This window comes from Vanessa atalanta, chromosome 18, assembly GCF_905147765.1.
Source record: "Vanessa atalanta chromosome 18, ilVanAtal1.2, whole genome shotgun sequence".
Classification (NCBI taxonomy): domain Eukaryota; kingdom Metazoa; phylum Arthropoda; class Insecta; order Lepidoptera; family Nymphalidae; genus Vanessa; species Vanessa atalanta.
In genome coordinates, this window is record NC_061888.1 from 8,390,586 (window position 1) to 8,417,130 (window position 26,545).

Consider the following 26,545-nt stretch of genomic DNA (forward strand, 5'->3'; position numbering starts at 1 on the left):
ACTAAGCCGCAAAAGTTTTGATATTGTTGTTATTTTAAGAGTTAACCCTACATTTTATTTTTGAAAATACAATGAGTTAATAATAATTATGCTTTTTGACATATGTAATAATTTCTTTGCTTCAGATATTGCATTATGAGGCCAAGACCAAAAAAGATTTGCCATTGTGACACTCCAGAAAAGAAAATAAAGAAGAAAAATATGCTAAAGGAAAGAAACCCATAAATTATAATTAAGAAAATGATCACAAAACAGTAAAAAAAGTTTACAAATCAAGTCCAAACTTTCCACAGTAATAAAGTTTTTTCGTATTAAATTACCTTCTTTAATAAATGAATAATAATTTAAGAAAAAAGTATCATTATTTTTTTATTTAAAGTATACTTTTTTGGTTTTTTTAGAAAACTGGCTTTTTCAGGCCACTTCTAACTACCTAAATATTCTACGAGTATTTAGTGGCAGGGTCGCTAGTTTAAAATAAAATTAAAATGTTACTCCAACATTTTTTTTTACCCATATGAATAGATAGCTTATACAATATATTTAAATAATACAACCGGTAATGGTTTTAATTGGGACGTGTCAGAAGTATTGCGTAAATTAATTAATTGGAACGAACACATTAGCAATTTGTTTTTTGGTAAAAGTAATTAAGGACATCAAACTCTTCAAGGATTACTTTGTTACATTATTTACGTGATTCAACTTTGAAACGGTCGATGTTCATTCAACGCCACGGTTCGTCACAAGGCCAGAAACGCAATGCAACTCATGACATAAATTTCAAATCCGCATTATTTGCCCGCAGCGGTGTTCGAAATATTATCTGTGCCACAAAGGAGTTCTCTCTTTATTTATTCGTATTTCGGTTCAATGGTTTTTTTCTACCCGTGTAAATTAATAATAACATGTCATTGAACTAGAAATAGATGGAGATTAGATTTTAATTTTTACCTTTTCTTTTAAAAGTACCCAACGTTTTGTATAAAAAAAAAAAACAAAATAAGTACATATAAATATTTTTTTATCTTTTTTGTAATGTATAATGACATTTTAACCTATTTTGAACGAGCTCACCTAGTATCTCGTTAAACAATGAAAACCAACTTCAACAGTGAAACTATTTTTGAGCATGTATTTATAAATTTTATAGTTATTAACAGTCAATGTCGCATATAACTTTCTGATATGACAAGAGAGTATTCTGCGTTGAGTTTAGAGTTAATGACGTCAATATATTTGATAATTGCAAGTGAATATTGACAACAGAGGTACGAACAAAGATTTTCACCCACATAATTTTTTTTTCTTTCTTTGCCATGCCAAAGAAAGATTTTTATTACGGAAATATAATCGAGAATACAATTAATTTGTGGTTGAGTTGTAATAACTCCTAATTAAAATGTTATTAAGCTACGCTAGCAAACGCGACATGATATTCATTACTAAGGGAATAATATGTTTGAATATGTATAAAGGCAAATTACACGATACTAAATGTCGGCCTCAACATTAAGCGTTAACAATGACTGTGCTAATGTATCTTACCGACGGTGTAACTAAACAGAAGTATATCAGAAATGATTTATTATCATATACGTTATAAAGAATTTTACTACTCGAACTTTTTTACACGCAATAAAAAATATACTTTTATTATAAATAGTAATGACAAATACTTATTGCCTTATATATAAATATATACTAGTATTATAAATGCGAAAGTAACTTTGCCTGTCTCTCTGTCTGTCTGTTGTTCTTTCAGTAAATGAAATTTGGTGTAAAGTGTCAATCTCAACGAAGGACAGAGACTGCTTTTTTATTCTTAAAACCTGACGACCAATCTCAAAACGCGAGCGAAGGTGCGGGCGACAACTAGTTCATTATTTTTTTTTTTTTTTTTTCTCTTTATTTTGACACAAACAGTCATTAATCTAAAAGTACAATGATCTAAAACTAAGTAACATAAAGACAAGGAATGTCCAAACTTGAATACATTTAGAATATATATATATATTTTAACAACATCAGTTTGAAAAAAGTGGTGAAAGTCGTCTAAACAGAAATGATACATACCTTAAACTATTAAATAGAGAACAAGTAAATAAGAAATTATATAAAAAATAATTTTAGTCACTAATACATTTAAAAAAAAAATCAAAAAAAAAAAACGAAAAGAGAAAAAAGAGATGAAATCGTTTAATATATTACAAATGGAATTTACTTTTAGTATATTATATAATATCAGTAACTGTACCTCTACTGGATAATGGCCTGCTTTCCTTTCAAAGGGATGATTTGGTAAACATATGTAGGAGATTTCCATCCAACACAATATTCACACAAGCTTCCTCACGATGTTTTTCTCATGTTCTAATTTTATTGGGCCATTTGATGTCTTTGTTATGTATAAAATTTATTATGTTTTATTTACAAACTATATGTATTTATACAGATGTAAATGCAGCCTTCCGTTTGTTTACATGGTTATCTCATTGTGGTGTCATTATTGCTTTAATATTTTACGGAAATATTTTAGGTATTAGAAAATATTAGGTTTTATTTTTGGTTTTATATATATAGTTAGTCAGATGGGTGACCTGATGGAAAGAGATCACCACCGCCGATAGCCACATGCCACATTGGTACAGTAAAAAATTTAAGCCAATTCTTACATAAATAAGCCGATGCACTATATTGCTGGTTAGCGGTACAATATCTGATGAGTAGGTGGTAGCTACCCTACCTACAGGCCTTGAAAAAAGTCCACCAAGTAAGGTAAAGTATACAAATATTTCTCTTTAGCATCTAAAGGAATAACTATAATATAAGTTATCAACTGAAATTTACACTTGGAATCATTTTTATTTTTAAATTAAGCCAGACATACCTGCATTGAACATTGGACATTGGCGCTACTTACATCAAATCAAATCAAATCAAAAACTCTTTATTTGGACATACACATTGTACAAATCATAAAATAAAATAAAAAATATACAAAATGACAAAAAACAGGAAAGAATGTGATGCCCAAATTGGTAAACCACTCAGCAATGCAATATATATATATATATATATATATATATATATATATTACATCGCCAATGCACCATCAACATCGAGAAATAAGAAATGATGTCCCGTGTACCTATAATTTCGCTGACTCTGACATAGACTTCAAATCGGAATACACGAATACAACAATTCTAAGTAGTACGGATAAGCGATAGAATAAGTGGCAAGCGTTACCAACCCAGGCAGGTAAAAAGGCCCACAGCAAATTAAAAAGTATATTTGAATGTGAAGTCGCGTGTTGTCCTTAGTATTTAGATGCAGTTATTTAACGCAATGTGGGCGAGTCGGGCTTGTCTTACGTGTGTGTTCTGTAACTTCATTACGGAAACTCAGTGGGTGTTTACAGTGGGTTGAGTAAGCCGAGTTTTTATGTAAATAGAAAGGGTTTCGTAGAAAATATTGCTTACCTCTTGTTAATAATGGCTGCTATTTTTAAATTAATTTATTTGTATTCTTAAAATTAATTCTACTAGAATACATATACCCCGAGAATTATATAATTGAATTCAAGATATCTACTAAATAATGTATTGTATTGTAATATTTATTTTTTATTTATAAGTATGAGTACATACATTTTTTAAATATACTTTAATACATTTATATTATACATATGCATAATTGTATGTTTATAAAATTTTACATTTTACAAGATATTTTTATAAAAAAAAAATTAACGAATAAGTACAAAATTATTGTCCTTATTTGTTATTTTTTTTTCAAATTAAATAATAATATGTAATATAACTTGATGTGTTACCATTACTTTCTTGTTTCGCAAGACAAATTACAGACTAATCATTTTCTCATCGGCCTTGAATATATCGTTACAAAATTTCGCCAAGTCTACATGATACGTGTAAGCGGATAGGAAATTATAGCGCCCTAAATAGAGGATGAGTTGGCATCTAAGGTTGCCCGCACGCAATCAGGGCCACGACGCGCGCCGTAACATGAAGCGATTTATAACTAGAATATATATATTTACATGCTGAAAATAAACCCCTTTTCAGACGTAACTAACTGCAGCGCTCATACAGAATAACCTATTTCGTGTTTCATGTCTTGTGAAATGTTGATACTTACTTGAGACTTACGGTGAGATGATTGGCGTAGCTAGGCGAGTAAAGTCCTCGTGCGGTGTTATTGACATACTATTTATATAAATGGGTGTACTTATGCATTATGAAATTTTTCGCTAAAATTTGCTACTCATTATTATAGAAATTATAGCTGTTCTTTTTTTTAGTGGCGAGCGCCGTTACTTAGTTAGTTGTTGTTTTAACCAACCTTAAATATTTTTTTCTTATAATATTTTGTTTCTAAGGACCCTAGTGCACCACACCTACTTGCCCCATGATAGCTGCACTACTAGATTAGACGCTATTTTGATGCGTGTTTCCTTAAAATGCTATAATTATTTTATTAATTAGTATTCTGCGGCGACTTACGAGCTTATTCTTACGGAATAGCTAGAGCCACAATTGGCCACCAGCTTACTTTTTATTGTGTATAATAAATTAACAAAATCTATTCAGCCCTCAATGACAACGACAAGCTCTTTTATACTATATACAACTGTCTATGGGTCAGACACCCCTAGGGACCTCCGATCCATGAATAAGATAAATCACGGAGTTTAAATTTGAACCTTCCTTTTTTGTTTTACAAAGGTTCAAGAACAATTACATTACTTTATTGGTATCGATATATTATAATGATGTCGATAAAAGATTTTGATGATTAAGGTAAAATCAAATCAAATCAAATGAATATAATATAAAATTGTTATACAAAATCATATTTATAATAGTCTCTCCTGGTTCCCACCCGACGCAAAGCTGCCCATAATGCAGGCTGCATTTCCACGCTGTACGGCAATGGACAACCTCTGCGCCAGGTAGGACCCGGAGCGACTGTCAAATCCCCTCTCTCTAAGGCGATAGCCAATCTCCCTGATTAAAGCAAGGGCATCCGACCCCCAACATCCTGACGTCTCGAACGCTAGTGGCACAAATAAAAATCTTTTACACAAGGGGGCATATTTCTCCCGCTTTTTCGCTGCCGCACTCTCAGCAGCCGCCCCAGCCGTCCGTGTTGTATGAGCTAGGTGAGATACTGCAAAGGTATTGACACAGGTAGCATCCCACAACAAACTCCTCCCCCTTTGCCATGGAACCAGTGTCAAACCATCTGGTCTCTTGCCATCGGAGCGACAGAGACCCGGTGGTTCCAGGACGCATGGGACATTCGCCGAAACCAAGGCTCTCCGGACAATGTCGTTGAGAGCGTGGTGTCGGGGAAATCTCCCCGAGCATCGTCCGCAACTCAATGCGTGATGCCCGTTGGCACCCACCATGGACCCGCAGATGCATCGGTGTGGTTGACAAACATCGCAGCCCAGGCGGAGAGCCACAGCCACACGCAAAGAGTCACTGTCGAGAAGAGTCCCAAAGTTAGGTGAAGGCAAAGCCTGCAACCAAGCTCCAGACTCCGCCCTCGACACCGCTCTGAGTCTGGCCAGATCCACTCCACTAGCAGCACTGACAAGTCGGCCGAGCTCAGACTTGTACCCCATATCGTCCCAAGCACGCTGCCTTTCTGGAAATTCAGGAAGAGGTGCATTCGGGAAGAGCGTCTCCCACTCCGCTACTCCCTCAGCAGCAAAAGGTATGATAGTCCTGCCTCCATCGTACGATAAAATTTTAGAGACCAGACTAACAGCCCCATGCGCCGATGCGAGAAAGGCAGGCAGACACACATCCCTCACTCGTCGCACACCTAGACCCCCAAACCGTACAGGCAAAGAGGCTTGGCTCCACTGGGTATCATTCAAAGACACATTCAAGATGTTTTCCACCGTACACTTTAAGGAGCTGTCAAAGGAAGATATATCTTGAGGGAACAACCAGACAGGAGACGTCCTTAAAAGATAGGTAATCTGTGGTACCGCAAAACACATTCTCAGCAGAACCAAGGCTACATGCGCAGAGATCTTAGTGAGACGGTTCTGAGCAAGTAAAAGAAGACGTCTCCCGACTTCAATAGCCTCGGGAACTGCTTCCGGAAAAATAGGTGAACCCAGAAGATTAAAGGTATCACGAGACAGCTCCTTTAGGCCAGGTAGAATGGAAGAGAAAAGAGAGAATTTATTAAACGGGCTGGCTCCACATTGAAAAAACTCGCACTTATCTGAGTTAATCTCCAACCCTAAGTCTTTAAAGAGGGGAATCAAAGTAAGGATATCTTGCCTCACGTCTTCTGGCTTTCCCCCAATAGTACCATCATCTAGGTACCATATATTAAGCGGAGATTTTAAAGACAAGATTGCCTTGTGGATTGCTAGGCTGAAAATAAGTGGTCCAAGCGGATCCCCCTGCTGTGCACCAACTTGGGAGAGTATAAGGGAATTCTCGTAGAAGAGCTTAGAAGGGAACTGATAAACCTGTTGAAGAAATGGATAAAGAGAAGGAATATTTCTACTGACTTCATTCAGGAGTACGTCCCTTTCCACTGAGTTGAACGCGTTCTTAAGATCTAATTTTATCACTACACAATCTGCGTTCCCTGGCTCTGTTACAAATGCACGTGTTGCGTGTATTGCTCCCTCACATCCCATTTGGGTTCCGAACCCCAACTGGTGTGGCTGAAGGTATTTGGCCATATCCTCTCTAATAGCGCGACACCCTAGCTTTGCCACTAAACGACGGAAGATGCTCCCCACTGCAATTGGTCTAATGCCCCCATCTTTTTTTGATAGCGCGCACAGACTCGCCCCGTACATATATGGACAAATTTCCGGATTTAATTTCCCACTAAGAAGGAAGTTACACAAATCAACCAAAGATTCAAGCAAACGTTGCCCGTTGTCCCCTGCAGAATTCGTGATCAGTTCTTTTAAATGAACTGGACGAATACCATCCAAACCGCCCGCTGAACCATTATGAAAACTGCCCAGAGCCTGGACTACGTCTTCCTTTTTGACTTTTAAGATTTGAATGGATCGATCCGGCGCCAGAGGAAAAGCTACTGGACGCGATGGGGAGGGATGTTTGGACGTCAAGGAAGCTAGAGTTTCGGGACCAGGCGGTGCAATTGTATCATCAGACATTAACAAGCGCACTGCCCCTCTCAAGTCACCCTCAAACACTTTTGACTCGATCGCCTTTTGGACTGAAGACGCTCTATAGGACACATCTCCATCGACATAATCGGGTGCGCCACGGGATGTTATGTTGGCCTTCACTTTGGACGTAAGGTTACCCGAGCCGTGCAGAAGTGGTAATTTAAGCGCAGTATAAGAAAATGTAAGCAGTGTACACCAATCTGTTGTTCCATTGGTCTCAATACACCTTCTTACAATGTCGCACAATCTACCGGCTGCTAGGTTCCTCACTCCCTTAGGAATATGCTTTAGCACCCTTACAGATCTCCTGAGTGTCGCTAGACTATCAAGGACATTAATAGGAGTCTGTGAACCTAGAGATGGTGCACTTATACTGTTGTCGTCGGGTTGAAGTGACTGCCGCGCGAGAGCGGAGCCGGCAGGGAAACGAGCCACATCCTTATGTTTGTGCCCAATATGTATTTTAAGCCCATGAGAATTAAAAGTTCGCGCCGAGCTGGGGCAATGAGGACACGTTAACCTTAGAAAGGGGGAACTCATGTTTTAAAAATATATACACAATAATCATAATGGAATTCGTCTACGATCAAATTATTTCAGAACACAAATAATAACATTGCCATTTAACCTATTTATAATTGTAAAATAAATAAACATATATAATTAATCGTGACTAAAGTCCTAAAAAAATTATATAAAATTCAAAAATTAAGTAATAAACTCAACAAAATTAATCAATACAAATCTAAGGGACCACAAATGGGACCCAGTCATACAAATCTTTAAAAAAAAAAAGTCTTCTTTTTTTTAAATTAAATAAAAAAAAAAAAAAATTATAACAATAATAATAATAAATGTGAATAAAATATTAAGAAGGCCTATGTCATAAAATGAAATTATAAAATGTCAAACAAAACTATGAAATTTTAAACTGTATGTGTTCCACTCGGGATCGAACTCTTGTCCTGATGAATACACGCAGTACTTGAGACCCCTAGTCCAATAGGTCAATATGAGGTATCGTGAAATTAATCAACTGAATCCTCTAGCTCTTGAACATTCGTTGGGTAGTTTATTCAAAGTTCTGTTCGAGCCACCCTCACATTTATTATCACTCCTTTATAACAACACCAATTTTAACATTTAATTTGATTCCTTCACCTCACCTCGCCTTTACACATGGTTCAATTGTTCGTTTTCACGTCATTAGCTCACAGGTTTAGCGATTTTATTATCAATTTTTGATTTTGGTAAGTCCTCATCACGTCATATTTTTTATTTGAATGTCCTTTTTTGTCTTCGTCTTCGGGTAATCCGTTTGGATAACGTTATCACAAATGAATTACACATATATATGTATTTTTAACACAATAATAATTACTAGTACGCACTTATATAATTTTAAAATTGTATTCTATGTGGAGCGTTTACTATTGTCCTTGCTGAACCAAGGACATTCTTCTAGGTAAAATTATAAGATCAGTGGAGAATAACCATGAGACTTGAAATTTAATTTAATACCTATTTTAAATTGTCTAATTAAAAATTTTAGGGACACTGTTTGTTTAGCCGGCCCGAGCTCGATACTTTGTTTAAAAAAGACTGTTTCCGCTCATTTATGTGTAAGTTAACTTTAAGGTCATCGGCTGACCGACCTCGACGGAAACTGTGCTGGCGGTCGCTAATCAGCTGATGCTCCTTTAGGTACCGCAGGAACTGTCAGCTTATAATAGACTCCATTATCTTGGAGACTAAGAATGGGATAGCTATAGGCCTCTAATTCTCGGGTCTGAACGGTTTCCTTTTTTAGGATCGGGTGCACAGAAGCAGTCTTCCAGGATTCCGACTTCCGGGCCGTCCACCTAACGCGTAGGATTGCCGAAAAAGACGTTAAAAGCCGTACCGACTCGGGTAGCAAATGTACGTAGTACGAACAAAGGAATGCCATGGGGTCCACTCAAGGTATTGATATCCAAAGAAAGAAGTGCTATACGAACTGCACTTTGCCGGAATTTAACCTCCGCCATCTTGGTATCATATTACCCAATTATCAGCACCGATATTATTGTAAGGTAAATAGAGTTTTTCTTTTTAATATACTTAAGATATATTTTATTAATCATAAACAAAATAAAAATCATGGAAAATTCTCTGAAATTATAAGTGGTTTTGCGACTGAAAACAAACAAAAAACACTTTAAAAACTAAAACTTATTTTTTTATGTAAACGACGAGCTGAATAAATAGAATAATAGACTGAACGGACTTACTTTGGAAAACCAAAATGGCTAATAAACACAAATATCTGCAGAGCAATTTTTTAAAATCTCGACCCTGGCGCTATTGTTGAACGTTCTTTTATTAAAATTTTTACTATTATAAAAAGTAAGAATTTTCTTGTATATTTTACTTGGCTATATAAAACCCGACAAGTATAATTATTATATACTATACTGATAATATTATAATTAGTGCACTACTAGAGCATTTGGGTCCGTGAAACAAAAGATATAAAAAAGTTTTATGCAGGATCAAAAATCATGGCAAGCGACCGAAAAATTTACATTTTATAAAAATATTTTTGACAATACTTTTATCCGAACGTGAAAATGAACAAATGAAACGAAAAAATATAGCGGCATGGTGAGATGTATTTGCGGTTTATACAATAAGTAAAAAAAATATTGAATTACTGGAATAAATATTTTGATATGATTGTAAAACACATTGAAATATATTATTATATAAATAAAGTGAATATATGTGTGTGTGAGTTTTGAGATATTTATGTAAAGATGTAGGTAATAGTTTTATACAATTCCTATAAAACATCACGGAACGCAACAATTAAGTAGAAATACGGAAATAAGCTATTTGCATAATATGTAATATTTAAATAACTGGTTTTAAGCATATTTTTCAACATGTAATACTTATCTACAGTTATAGTGTTTAATAAGAATCATTAGGTAACAGTTACTACACTTTGAAATTGGTTTTATATTGCATAGATGGAATTTAGGTATTTTAATATTGTATAATATCAATTTAGGTCTTTAATATTTGTTACGCTAGCTTATAAGGCTTTAGATTCAGAGGTTCTGATTTCAAACCCGAGTCGCCAGAATAAAGAAGTTATTCAGATTAATTTATGCTATTTTATATTACCTACCTTGTAAAAGCTCTTAAAGCTTTACGAGTTTTTCCAGCCTGCGCCTGAAATATTTTCGGTCGTGTCATATTTGCCGTTCGAATGGATTACGAGAGTCAGGGATACAGAGTCCAATTGTATTTGCGCAAACGCTTTTCTTACGTTTCTTAAGTCCTGCAAAATATTTGATATTGGTCATCGTAGCCGAAAATGAGGCAATAAACTTCTTGACAAATTGCTATTATATTGTGAATTTGATAAAATATTAATAAAACAATTGAAGTCAATGTTAATTTCAATATATAGCTTTTAGTCATCGGTTTTTTTAATCTTTTAGAGATTTTTTTTCAACTTCAAGTAAAAACATTATCATACTGGTGTACGAGTACATTGTTACTTTGAAAAGTATTAAACTGTAATACACGAACAAAAAATGACATAACGTTTATAACTTTTCCCATTACGACAATAACGAAACGGGAAAAGTTTTTATAGACAAGAATAATCTTCAACACTTAATATCGTGCCGTTTTGTAATGTATGTATATTGTATATACGTCATTAAAACTTATATATTTTATTGGTTGCCAGCTTTCCTGGTTAATCTGATTGCTTTTCCGCCATCACATTGGTAATTGACGAGTGAACATATCCGATATTTGCATACAAAAAATCTCTTTGTCTCTAGTACACTCACAGGTTGAATTAGGGCGTTTTTTTACTCTGTTTTGTAAAGGACCTACGTAATGTTGAGGAGATTTGTAATGTTCATTTTTGTGCATATATTATTAAAAAGGTTGGCAATATTTAATGACGGAAAATAATAGTATATTACAGAAGTTAACCTATTTATTTCAATCCTTTTTGCGTTCTTTCATTTTGTTACCTATAGAAATATTTATAATTCATTTTATACGACGCCTTCGCCTTCATTTTATATTCATTTATTAAAAACGTGAAACAAGGATAAATATAAAAAAAATAAACAAAGTGTTTTTGTAATCAGTGACGAAGACGCATGATACTTCAGTAGTCTGGATAACGGTAGTAAGTGGCGTTGACAAATTAGGCGAGGCGGCGGAAATCTCGTGAGTCCCATCAATTTGGTGTCGTGTCCGTGACTCTGAGATCGATTGACAACCTTACTGTATGGAGTTTGTTTTCATGTGAATTAAATATATGCCATTTCATACATAAGATTTCAACGAAACTAACCAAAAAATTTAAATCACTGTTTGTTGAATTTCCTGTTTGAATATTATAAAACTTTTCACCATAGCTTTGATCGTGGCTGTCTGTCTTATGTACATAATTTTTTTTGTTTTTTAGAAAACAAGAGGAATGCGGAGAATATTATGCATACGACAAATATCACAGTTTTTTCTAAAATTTCAGTCCTGTCTCTACACGCTTTACTTAAATTCTGCAAGTTTAAAATCCGTTCGTGATTCGTGAATTATATTTATATCCGCACAATAGATTGGCAGACTGCCAACTGCACTAGCTGATAGTAAGTGGTCACCGCTGTTCATAGACATAGACTGTAAGAAATATAAACCATTCCTAAAACCGCCAATGCGCCATCAACCTTGGGATCAAGAATTTACGTTTCTTATGCATGTAGTGTTTCCACTGACTTTAACCTCAAAAAATATATTATTGGATTTTACATAACTAAATATTTTAATCATATCATATTTCAAACATTAATAAAAATTTAAAGTACAAAGTAAAGGTTCTACTTTATAAAATAACTAGTAAGTATTTGTCATGTAAGGTAAATCAACTTCACGCCGTTTATATTTATATTTAACGACTTTACCTATTTTACCTATACTTAATTAATTAAATAATTATTCTTTCGAATTTCAAAATTAAGGATGAGAGAAAGAGAGAAATCTGAGTAACATTTAAAGGACTGTAAAAGAATGATACACGAGGAAGAGCAGCTGGTGGTGATATTTTTTACGAAAACGGTTTTATTTTTAAATTATCTTCTGAAAATTCAACCTTTGAAATTAACAACAAAAACAATGATAGTACCCCAATGGTTTTAAAGTAATATATAATTGAATTCAGAATTAATTAAGGGGAAGGTAAGGATCGTTTTAATCCCGTAGGTCTCGAATGAACTAAGTAATTTTCCTCTTGCATCCAGTTGAACTTTAGTCGTTGCGTAAAGATTCGACGTTGAGAAAAACGTTATTTTCTTAATATAGATAGCAGTATATTAAAAAAACAAAGATATCAAAACAATATATGTATAAATAGAATTTTGCGTAAAATTATTAACGAAACTGAATACCCACAATTAATATTATACTTGAACATTAAGCTCACAACTAGAAAGTTTTACTTCAATCGCTAATTAAGCGCTTCAGGCCTTGCCAATTTAACTTGGAAGCAACCTACAACTGCAGGCCGAAGTAAAACCTTTTTACACTTTCATGGACAAAAATAGTAGATATGTTCATTAGAGACGTAATAAAAGGTTTGAATAAGTTCCAAAGTAGCCCCCTATATATAGCCCATTCCAGTGGAAGTAGGAAAAAAGATAAACAAACGTTAAATTATCATATTTCATGCGATTTGCTAATAACTCAGCTATATTGTGAATTACTAAGAGTTTATGATTAAAGTATCTTTATTTATAATAAAACACTATTGCACTTAACTACTTATTTCCACTTTAATTTTACTTCCGAAATTCCGATAAAAGTTTCGTCGACGTTCGTAAGTCCACAGCGAATATCATAGATTAATCAAGCTCTCGACCAATGATATCGCGTCAATTTGCTGTCAAATGTTGTTTATTCGGCTTTATTTTTGTTATGGTTGGAATAGAGTAAGTAGATTTAGAGGTAGGGGACGACCAAAGAAACGATGGATGGATTGTGTGAAAGATGATGTAAAGAATGTTGACCCAAAATGTACCTTACATTAAACTAAAAACACAACAAATTCTTATAATTTACTGGAAGAAAAATCGACTGCATCTTTTCATAATATTTTCTTTACTTATAATTAATAAAGACAGTTTTACTAAATTATATAATCTTTTTTTCATAGTGGCCATTTTATTGGCAGACTTTGGCGCCTCCCAAAGAGATAGTATATGGATAACGTTGATATTTTAGTGGGTATTCCGTAAGTCTCACACAAATTCTGCGCTGATGAGTCCCACAGACACTACGTTTCATGTGGAGGAAACATGTAAATGCGGTTTCCAGTCGAAAAAGAAGGTGATAATATACTATACGACACAGTATCTGGGGCAACAAAATAGTTGAGGTCCTTATCTTTTAACTCCTTATAATAATTGTATATTATTAATTTAATTCTTTACAAGAAATCTATTATATACATTGTACATTTGTAAACATTGTATTAAGTACGTTTATTCAACGTGATGGGGATATTTTTTGGTTTAAAAATCTCTCTTGTCGATTCCCCGGGGCTGTAGCTCTAGATGCCCTCTTGTAAATTCAGCCCTTGTTAACACAAGGACACTCCTTATTACATTACTCACAAAAGCAAATCCGACTCGTCCGGAAAGAGTTTACCGAGGCAATGGAAAATGTAAAAACTGCCAGTTTCCAATCTCCGGGCGCAACTGAGTTGACTGACAAGTCCAATAACATTTTATGGGTAGTACACGGAGATTGAAACACTAAATCTGCAACCTCGCAAGCTAGCCGGTGTATCAATAAGGCAGTCAAGACTCTGAAATGTAGTCTACATACGATGACTACATACGAGTCTACATACGAAGACTCTGAAATGTAGTCTACATACGATTACTATATTCGTATGTTCACTCTTCCCTTTCTAGGGCAGATTAATGTCACTGTCATTATTTATTATTGCAATTCGTAAACACGCTTCATATATCCCTTAATAGAAGAAACGTACTCAGAATTAATCTAAAATAGAAATGATATGAAGAACTTTGACCGATATAATATTGTAATAGACCAAACATCACTGTAGTTAATGAAGCAAAAAAAAAAACATAATATTTAATAGACATAGCCATCCCTAATAGCCATAAAACAGTTGTAGATAAAATATATAATCTTTAGCTTCCTAAGGTACTTAGAAGATATTTAGAATTTGGACAAAGTCTACATCGTTCACCTGATAGTCTCCAGTACGGGAGCAATTCCGAATCATCTACACAGTATTACATTACTATAACTTCCAAATGCATATATCACCATGCAAAAAGCTGCCTTTCTAAATACGTGCCGTACTGTACGTCGTTTTCTTCAGGTGTAACGTACATCAGACTTCCTAACTAAGTACATTCAATAAAAAAAATTACTTGGCCGTGTCCGTATATTAAAATTACCAGCTTTTGTACTGAGAAAATCACGTGTACAAAATAGTAAAGTTCACACGATAAGACTTAAAGTCAATGAAGTGAATTATTTTAAAGTCAGTACAACAGTAAAATGAATCCGTGCAAGAGGAATACAACTTATACTGCGGACGAATATTCATGTCTCGCATTCGAGATAATAACTTCGTGTTAGGTCATCGACGTTCCCGTCCAACCTTCGCATATTACGGTTTTCAAGAATGAAGTTTGCTGCGATAAAGCCCTTTGATGTGCACCAATTTACCGATAGTGCCTAGACAGGTATTCATGCTCGTACGAATATAACACAACTCAACGACTGTCGCGTCAACGCGACATATCTCGCCGAATCTCCTCTCCGAATCCCGATAGTGTAAGCGCAGGGTTGGTAAAACATTTATCAAAACTAAAACATTAGCATTACATGTTTTAGAAACAACAGAGTTCCTTGGTATTACAATATACTCTAAGCTCCAATGAGGACCCATAGATTGGCGAATAAACTCAGCTAGCAGCCTAAGCCTCAAAAAAATTAGTCTTTTGACTGATTTAGACAGGGCTCGCTTCGTGTATTTTAGTTATTTCATATTTTTTTATACTACATTAACATGGAAGTACTACAATATTATCTCTAGAAGCTTTAGCTAAAAATGATTTGATAATTCGTAAAAAAAAATTAGGGTTCAGGATTGATGTTGAATTCATAAAAATGCCAAATTACGATATTAACAATTATAATACGGTAATGGCTTAGCTGTATTATTTTGACTTATAATTATATTAGTGTCATTTCCTTATAAATACTAAGATACGTATTTAAATATGCATAAATATTTATATTACATTGTCGTTTGTCTTTTAAAATACCATCGTCGAGAATATTGTATGTAAAATTCAAACGAACGTAGAACTACAACCACAAGGTAAGTTCTGTAATATAGGATTTTTAATATTATTTTGTTAAAAAGCTTTGATACATCGATAACATAAAATGTTTGATTTAAGCAAATGAGTAATTTAAATATTTTGTAACGCAACGCTATATGATAAGCCGAGCCAAAGCCAAGTCAAGCCAAAGTTATGCCACGATGGTAACGGATGGGAGAAAAATTAACAGATTTGTAAGAAATATAAAAGATGAATATTAAAATATATAAGTATATAACGTTCTAGTTGTAATTGCCTTCCGTTTCAATTTATATAAATTGTATATTTGTTCTAAATAAAGACAAATTATGAATAATAAAAATTACACTGTCCCTTTCGGTCTGTATTCTAAATGGCTTGAGTGACGTCATTATAGGTTGAAAAAACTAGACGCTCGGTTTTCATGCTGTATAATGGACAAGCGGTATCTAGCCCACTCCAAATTTGTGGTTCCAGCCAATCGATCGAGCTAAAATTTCACTTATATTGTTTTGGAGCTACAATCTAGTATTGAGATAAAGTTTCGCAAAACGGATAGCTCTGCTTATACAGATTTTTTGTAGAGACATACCTATATTATAAAACAATGATTACGAATAGGTACTACCGGATCTACTTAAAATTACTACAAAGTACATTAAATGGGTCAAAATTATTGAACAATAATCATTATTTTTTTTTAATATTCCAAGAAATAAAGAATTGTTTTTCGCAATAGTATTTTAATTAAAATATCGTTTTTATATAGTCCTCTTTTTTCACGCATCCCTGTAAAATTAACACCTAATCTGATTGAGTTTTCTATAATTATTTCAGTATATAGTTATTGTATCGATGTTTTCCTTCACCGCCGAGCACGAGATGAATTATAAACACAAATTAAGTACATGCAAATTCAGTGTTTGCCTGGATTTGAACCTTCCAATAATCATCGGTTAAGATGCATACGTTCTAATCACTGGGCTAGAATATATTAAAATGTTGCAAATTTTTAGAGATAAACTTTAGACGTAGAAGAGAAAATTGTCGGTCCAGGAGCTTTCGAAGCGAACGTTGCCAAAAGTAAAACAGATACACAAAAACTTGGTCTGGCAAAAACGTAGATATCCAAAAAGAGAAGTCGATAACAACATAATATAAACCTAATATGATATACAGTAAAATAAATGTTTTCAAATTTTTAGTGTTTTTTTTTTAATAACGATAAATATAACGAAAGTAAAAAGAAATACATTAGCAGCCTGTAAATGTCCCACTGTTGAAGTAAAGCCTCCTTTGCCGCTGAGGAGAAGTTTGAAGCTAATTTCAAAAGACGTGTGTCATACAGTTTTTTTTCGCCACCGCGCACGTGATGAATTATAAACTTGCCTTGCTTGGATTTAAGTCCGTATTCACGTTGATGAGCACATTTTAATCACTGGGTCATTTCGTTTTCTTTACCGTAACTATATTAGCTAAACATTGAAAATTTATTTCTTATTATTTCCATGTTTATTTCAAAACTGACATTGACCTACTGAGTCAGAACCGCATCCGTGTTGCTTGGGTCTTTCTCCGATGTCATAATTTACAAGCCATTACAGTAAACGTACATACGTCATTTCTTAGTCGAAACTTGCAACATAAATTCCAGTAATACTTGGATGAATAAAAATTTGGTACAACTTTAATAATATAACGTCTTACGCTACAAACATATTTTAGGCTAAATTTTATTCTCAAGTTTGCACAAATACTCGTAAAATATAATATGTTACGAATCCTGTGATTTTTCATATGCATTAGCATTAGCAGCCCGTAAATGTCCCACTGCTGGGATAAAGGCCTCCTCTCCTTTGAGGAGAAGGTTTGGAGCATATTCCACCACGCTGCTCCAATGCGGGTTGGCGGAATACACATGTGGCAGAATTTCGTTGAAATTAGACACATGCAGGTTTCCTCACGATGTTTTCCTTCACCGCCGAGCACGAGATGAATTATAAACACAAATTAAGCACATGAAAATTCAGTGGTGCCTGCCTGGGTTTGAACCCGAAATCATCGGTTAAGATGCACGCGTTCTAACCACTGGGCCATCTCGGCTCGACAGATTATATTTTATCAAAAATATTAAATGGAAAGTTAAATTAATTTTCTTTTGATAGCGTTGCTTATTCATAATGTACAACATCAAAATCCACCTCAATCTCATTTCGACTTTTGACCTTCCCGTCGTCAGATATCAAAACAGGACCTTTTGTTTTATAATCTTGTTCTCGTCTTATGAATTCTTATTTTGAAAGTAAATGTATAAAAATGTAGGAACAAAGGAAAGATTTAAACGTAATTTATTTATTTAAATAGTTACACCATCAACTTATCACTAAAAATAACAAATTATATAGGTAACATTCATAGTGATACATACGTCTTTAATGTTGTAAACAACATTATTTTCATTTTCATTATACGTAATTGTTGCTGCATTATTTTATTTTATTATAATAGATAGTATTGAATATTTGTGCATTGACTAACAAACCCTTAATAAATAAACCGTCCGTTATAGATACAAAAAAAATATTTCACGTATTATGTCGTATTAAAATGCCAAGGATACCCGCTTACAAATTGTTATTTGTTTAACAATTATACGCAACAACTAGCTGTTACTCGTCCGTTTGGCATTTCATAAAAAATGGGGAAGGATTAACGAAATTCAAAAACAGAATTGCCTATAAACATCTACGGTCGATTCCACGTTGATTGGTCCTAGTCTCACATTGATACGTTCAGTAGTATTCACGTGATTGGCGGACAAAGATTAATAGAACACAATAGTATAGATGACGCATAATTTAATTTGATCTGGAACAATAAAATATTGTTATAAACAAACAACATCCATCCTTATAAATTAATTAAACCATTATAAATTTCCAAAGTTTTATACTAATTACGATTCCATCAACGTAAAGCCCTAATAATAATACTTTCATATCTCCGGTGAAATATGATGATGATAAATTTTGAACAAAATGTAACTCAAGTAATTTCGTGAGATTTTGTAGCGAACGAAGATTCAAAATTGTGATGTATTTTCTTGGTAAAAGAATTTCCTGAGATATAAGGGTTGCGAACGTCTTAACAATGAGTTTTCTATCTAAGTATAGATCAAGGATAAAATCGATAGACTTCCTTTGTGTCTTCGGTAATATAGCATCGTACTGCGTTATACCTCAATATCAAGCCTGGTTAGCCTGTTGGTTATCTTTGGGCTCAAGCTCGGACAAACATGAAATATACAATAAATATCTATTAGGTTAGGTTCCCCAAAACCATACGAGTAAAATTCAAACGACGTAGTACCTCCCAAAAATTTATCTTTAGCGGATGCTAAAATAAAATTAAACATATTTTCTAAACAGATTACAGCTATACAGCTTTATAGACTCAGTTGTTTTGAATGTGCGTTTATAGTCAGTCTAGATAAACGATTTTATATGTATAGAAGATTTCGTCCTCGGCGGATTAGGGAAAGCTCGTGGGAAACTATCTCCTCCAAAGGAAAGCTTCGTATGTTCATAGTATTAGTATAAACTAAGCGTGCTCAACTCAGATGAGCTTTAGAATATACTGAGAACTGTCGAAATATATCAGACAGAAAATTAGATTCTTTTTTTAAATTAGTATTCAGGGTTTGGTAATTCTTAAGAAAGATCCCGTCTTTCGTTTTTGAATAGATAACATGAAATTCATGTCGCTTGCAGACCTTCTTGATCTTATTTATTTCATATATCATTTTTAAGCGCTCTCCACTGCTTATAGATAATTAATGTAAAAAAATATAGTGTATATAGATAAAAAGGTTTTTTTTTTAATTAATAGTTCACTTTTGCATTTTTTTAATTTTATTTAAATATAAAATGACTATACAAATATGTGGACACAACTATTCAATTTAAATAAATATATGGGTCATCTAAATTATTCCATTTATTATTAACGAAAGCATGATAACGTGATTCGTGCAATCATTTCTTCGGATATAACATTTCAATTTCGACAACAGTTCACGAAAACCGGTCCGGTCACTTTCCCTGATAACCTCTAATGACAGATACAAAGAATCATCTCTCGCGAATGACTCAGATATATATTTTTTGGTGCTTTCTCCCACACCTGTCCGGACGATCACGGATACGAACACTTTCCAATGGGGGGAAATGGGAGCAACGTTTTGCATGGCCTTGTTCCGAACCTAGCGCCGAACCGGACTCAGGCGAACTCCATCAGTCTCTGCCAGGCGTTTGTGAGAGGAGTGCGTGTCGGGCCAGAGTCGTATCGGCGCGAAAAGCAACGCGAGTGAAAAGTGCCGTGTTTTGTGAACCTGTGTGTTGGAATACCTTTCAAATCTGGAGCCTTACGTATTTTTATTGAGGTGCGTTTGATTTTTTGTTTGTTTTTAAAAATCGAATTTATGAAATCGGGTCTTTTGTTTTTTCTTTTTAAGATTTCGCTGGTCAAGTAAAAAATGTGAAAGTCAAACGATACGTTACTCGTATCGCGATGGTCACGCCAGTTAGCTATATAATGTATGGAATGATTTATTGCGTTGAAGACATGTCCAGTTATTAATTAGCTATTTTGATTGTTTTTAAGATGTTACAATCTGATGAGCAAACTTTCTCTAATCGCAAGTATTTGAGTGACAGACATTACACCGACATTCCTCCATAAATTACATAAATAAATATTTATATTATTGGTAGATAATGTTAATGAAGATCTTCCAGCTTTCGACTTTAGGTCAAATGTTTGAAAATAAACACGAAGAGTTTTAGTATGTTACATAAAACAACACAAAATCGAAATTACAATAATAATCAAATTCGTAAAAAGATTAAGCTAGACGTATATATATTTACTTAAACAAAGTCCTCATAGAACAAATATTAAACGACAATGTCTACACGCCTCTTTATTTACAAAGAACCTATTGAAATTAACTATAAAAACTAACTTAACTATAATTAGTATTTGACATGTAACTTACAAGGTCAAGGGTAAATAGTAAAATAATGTTTTCAAGACAAATTAATAATTTCTGTTTTGCATGTTAAGAACTTCTATACTTATAAGTATTTTTAAACACAATTAATGTAATTTTTAAAATAAAATTTGTTTGTAAGTTTATTTCTTATACGGCTTAATTAGACCTGCGTTCATTTTTACGATCTATTTAATTTTAATACATTCAAGTACTTAAGAACTTTAAACGAAAACAAAACTTTTTGGTGTTGCTATTTTTTTTTTTATATATATGTAGTATATAGAAGTATTATTAATAAACGCTTATGGACTGCATTTTTTTCCAACAATATAAATGTATTTTTAAAATACGATCTACATTTTATTTTTATTCTTATAGAAAATATACTATATTTTACTTTATTAATTAATGTAACAAGCATTCGCATCATTAACTTACATTAAAATTTTAAGCGCAATCTTGTACGAAGTGAAAAACTTTTCATTGGAGTAAAAAGGAATGTACTTATTTTTTAAATTGCCTCATTAAAATCTAAATTGGATACTTCATAAAAGAATTTTTCCAGAGAACGCGGAAGGATAAAATTAAGTCACTTCTAAAAATGTGCAAAGCAAAATTGCTATTCGTTTTTATACGAACCATTGAGATTGAATCTAACTTTTTAAAAATAATACTTTTACATTTCCTTACAATTCAACGTCTTTACTATATTTTTTTTTTTAAAAAAAGAACTTCAATATATTCCAGTTTCATTTTTATCGATATAATGTTAAATTACTTCTAGGTTCTTCAAACATACTTTAATGTAGATTTAGTGTGTAGCCTTTTGACTCTATAATGTTAGTATATATCGTAATATGTGCCTATCGTTTCAATTAAAAAAAGGCTTAACTGCCAGTAATCTTATCTCATCTCTCAGCCGAAGGACATCCACTGCTGGACATAGGCCTCCCCCAAAGATCGCCACAACGACCGTTCTTGTCAAGCCCGCAACCAGCTGATCAAAGGCTGTTTTTAAAATCATGTTAAATTGTCATGATACATTATCGCCAAGTTTTGTAGTATAGCTATTACGCTATTAAAAGGAGTTTCATTCAAAGTCAAAGTCAAAAATCTTTATTCAATATGGAAGTGTTATACTTATTGACAGTCAAAAATCTATCTCCGGCAATTAACACAACACACATTGGACCTCAGAATAATCGGCGAAAGATATTCCGCGGGATTTTTTTTTTAAATTTCATCACAAGTATTGATTTCATGATTTCATGTACAATAATAATAAACATATTTTCGTTATTTGAAACAGCCTGGAGGCGATCATCTCATTCCCAAGGTGTGCAATCATTATTGTTGTAATATCCTTTAGCACACAAACGCTCTTTAACGATTCTTTTAAATTTTACAATTGAATATTTTTGAACGTTTTCTGGGATCCTGTTGTAGCATTAGTAGGCAACTTCTAATATTACAATATCTACTAACTTTGCATTTATAAGTTTGTTAATTTTATTATAAATGAAATAATAAAATTAAACACAAACAGTATCGCGTAAGGTGATCTCTTCATTCAAACCCAACCATGCTAAACATCGCTAACTTCAATATATCTTACTACAAGATCTGCGACTTTTTTCTCTTTCGGTTTATACCAAGTAAACTAATATGTTTTAAGCATTGTTACTATTAAAATATTATTTAAAACTTTGTCATGGTATGGTATAATATGTCATGATATGTGTATGGTAACCACCAATGAAATTTTTATTTAAGAACAAGAAATCCTTAAAATCGTCTAATAATTTATTGTTATAAGGAAAAACATTAGGTTATTAATACATCGAAATGGTACCGTTTTTGTTTTAGACCATTTTTCTTATAATATACCTAATACCGCCAAGTATTGTTGTGTAACTACAGAAATAAGGGACATAACATCTTAAGTCCCAAGGTTACGCATTAGGGAGGAAAGGAAAGATCAAAATTTATCGAATCTCATGAAATATCTAAATCTAAGATCTATTTACCGTATCATCTATATATATCCCCAAACTTGTAGCTTTCTTAGAGTATAAACTCCATATCTGACGTCTTAGCATTTTTTGCTAAATTTCGAAGAAAAATATTGAAATAATTTTGTCTTTCATATCCGTTATTGTTTTATTAACAGAATCGAAAATGAAATTCCTTCTTCCTATATGTATATATAATTATGTTTGTTTGACGTTACGAGGAGAGGCAATTCGTCTTATAAAAGATATTCCTCAATACGCAATTTCGTTATCGTTTCGTCTGATAATAATGATATGAAAAGAACATCATTAATATTTTTTTCTGAATAAACAATAACCGTAATAATGCTGACGTTAATAAGATTAAGTTCAAGGCGTATTTTCTTTTTCGTCTTATTATCTCCAAAAATTTTGACGCATTCAATATTTTTATCGAGATTTTTATTAATAAATGATGATGTAAAACATTACAAAATTCAATTCCCTGCAAGAGATACGAAGAATTTTTTTTGGAGAATGCTTACAAAATTATCAAAATTAGATATATTTTAACGAGTTTTTGAAATTAATGTAGAAACGACTATATTAGTGTGGTTTTGAATAAAAACATTATTTTTGACGCGTTATTTATATTTAACATTTTAACAAATTTGTGATAAAGCTATCGTCTGTTTACCATCAGAAGGAATTGAAAGAAATCAGGCGAAAACAATATAAATATATATATCTTGCCTCTGTTTGGAACGTACATGCAAGTCCCCGGTATTACAATTGTAGTCACTTTCCATCAGGTAACCCCCTTACATCTTAAATCTATTTCCAAGCAACATATACATTAAGACACTGTCTTATTACAAATTTTCGCGCACAAATGTGCCAAACTATTAAGTTTATTATATAACCTTTTAATTATTTTTTAAACACTAATTTCACCTAATTTATGTCTATAAAGCAAGGCTATTTGAAGATAACTCATCAAGCGAAAATATCAAAGGATCTCTTGACTAAAAAGCCTAAAGGCTTGTCTGACAAAAAATACTAAGTAACAATTAATTCAAGGCACTTATCATGCCTTTGTAAACAAGATTTCGTAATATCCGATTGTTCCTAATTAATAAGCCGAGTTTTCGTAACTTATTTGTTAGAAGAAAATCGGTTGGACATGGTTCTGGCATCGGACCGTAAGGACGGGTTTTTATTGGGCAATTCGATTCCGGCGGTATTTTATCTAAATAATTTAGCCAAGATTAAAGAAGGATACCTTTACTGTTGTAGACTTTTTTTGCCTGGTTGAATATTTAAATATTAATTACAAAGGAAGTTATAAATTTGGAACACGTTCGACTTTTAAAAAAAAGGTGAAAAATAAACATTCACAATTCAAAATGTCTTTAATTTTTTTTTAAATATATTTTCATTAATAGCTTAAGGTGTTACATTCGATTTTTTTATCTTTATAGAACTATCATTTTAAAAATTAAAATCAAGTAGTTATAATTGTTAAAAAAATATATATAAATATAATAAAAAGCTATGTAGCAGACATACCAACAATTAAATAAAAACACTTAAATTGAATACAATGAAAATATTCATATCTTTATAATAATCAATTAAGTATCTTTTTTACATTGAACAAACCAACTAACAGTGTATAAATATAATTCAATAATTTCATATTTCAATTTGAGGCCGTTCCTGTACCTGTGCAATCATTTTTATTTTATGAAATCGCCGTTGTTTTTGTGTCTGTGCCTTTGTTTAACTTAATTTCTGACATTTTTCAGACTCGTAACTATTAAAAAAATAGGTAAGTATGAATGTAGGTACATTGTTAGCATTAACTTTAATTACCTATACGTATGCAGCACCAGTCAACGTAAGCTACATTGTACATATTCGCTATTTGTATACTAAAAAAATTAAACATATATGATGGAAAGTTTAATCCTGTCGCTTCGTATGCAGAGTAGTATGTTTTTTTCCAAATGTATTGATTCGGTCCGTTGAGACCGTATATAACATAAATGCAATAAATACTTTATGCTCGAAACCTTGGCATGATTTTATAGAAATGATTGATCAAATCATTCTTACATATATATTATCTTATTTATACATATAATTTTTCCTCGCTTTACTGCCTGCACTGGTGACAGGAGGGCTGGTTAATTTTTTGCCAGAATTGCGATTCAGCGGGGAAATGGTCTTGCCACCATTTCACGCGGTCATGATTTGTACAGTCACTATTTTTAATTTTTATTAATAGTTTAGTGCCTAATGTTAATTATTCTTAAAAATTAGAATTTTCTGTTCATTGTACAGGTATAAAGTAGTTTACAGAAATAGGTACCCTTTTTTAAATTGCTTCTACAAATTCTACAATAATTTTCTTTGTTACATATTTATACAAAAAACTAAATATAGAAGCAATTTCTGAACGTTATTTAATGAAATATGTTTAAAACAGCTGCTATATAGAATAAATAAGTTTAGGAATAAAAGATTAACTAATCATATTTCAGGATTATTTTAGTAAATAGAATTTTGTTTTGTATTATTAGCAAAAGGTTTTTAATTATCGTTCGATTAATATTCATTTCATTTTATACATTATTCGTTTTAAAATAAATAACATTTGATTTTTGATAACACAAAAATGGCAATAAAATGTCTTAATCTTTTTTTTTCCTAAAATATAGTTAACTTTTCTAACAATTTGTTTTTCTCCTTAAAATTCGGACATAATAGAAAATGTTCACGACTGAAATCACACAGCCGGCGAAACAAAACATCTGTAGACGTAGTAATAAACAAAGGCTTTGTTGAATTTGTCAGTTGGATTCAGTTAGATACCCTTTTTAGGGAACGTAAATGTAGTCAATTTAAATTATCTATATATGTATAATAATAATATATAAGTTAATTATAAATTTAAAATGAGTTAAATGTTATGAAAATGTGTGCAAATATAAAACATATACAAATACATATTATTATACTACGCATATTATTACAATATTGCTACGTGTACACCTCAAGTCTACATAATATATAAATGCAATACACCTATACACAGACATTAATACCACACAAACACACACTGGCAAAAATCTAGTGACGGTCGCATTTTTAATTTACGGTCTCTCCAAGCCAGGATCATCGTTTTAATATTGCTGTATGAAGGATGAATTACTAGTAAGTGGAACTTTGAAGGCTACCAAGATGAACTAAATGATCCAAGTAAAAAAACCCTTTTTAACTACGATACTTTGATCAATTAATTGCAGCTAAAATGCGGAAGCCAGGGAAAGATTTAATCTTTTTATTTTTTGTTAAATTCTCTCTTTTAACTTTAAAACTTCAAAGGGAAAACACTCATTATATAATTGGGTGTTTAATTACATCAAGCTTCGTGTGTATAACAATTTATGCAATTTCTTATGCGCGCGTTCTAAAATATTGTGCGATAAATATAACTCATACGTAACGTTCTTTAATAAAATGTAAATTATGTACACCTTGAAGCTAAAGCCTTAATACATCCAATATCTTGGAACACATGTAACTTACTATAAGAAATTCGTCATAATGTTTTCGTCCATTTTAGCTGAAATATATAAAACTGATCTTTGTTGTCTTTTTCGGGTCTAATGATTTATTATTAATTATAAATGAATACGTACACACAAACAATGAGAATACAAAAATATATACATATAAACTATTAATAAATAGATATTACATAAATACTATTAATAGACACTTATATAATTTTTACACTTTCTTTAGTTTTTGACATGAATATTGACTAAGATATTTCTGGAAATAAACAGAAAGATTAATTCTACTAAAATAG

At 32.5% G+C, this 26,545-nt stretch overlaps 1 protein-coding gene across 2 annotated transcripts in view; it reads left to right on the forward strand.

The window, feature by feature from the left end:
- The first annotated feature begins 19,926 nt into the window (after positions 1 to 19,926).
- The window catches only part of LOC125070924 (neurogenic locus notch homolog protein 1), a 59,702-nt gene continuing 53,083 nt past the window's right edge, over positions 19,927 to 26,545 (forward strand). For both annotated transcript variants that reach the window (XM_047680941.1, XM_047680942.1), the window contains exon 1: positions 19,927 to 20,062. The gene's annotated coding sequence lies outside the window, so the exon portion shown is untranslated. The remainder of the gene's footprint in view (positions 20,063 to 26,545) is intronic.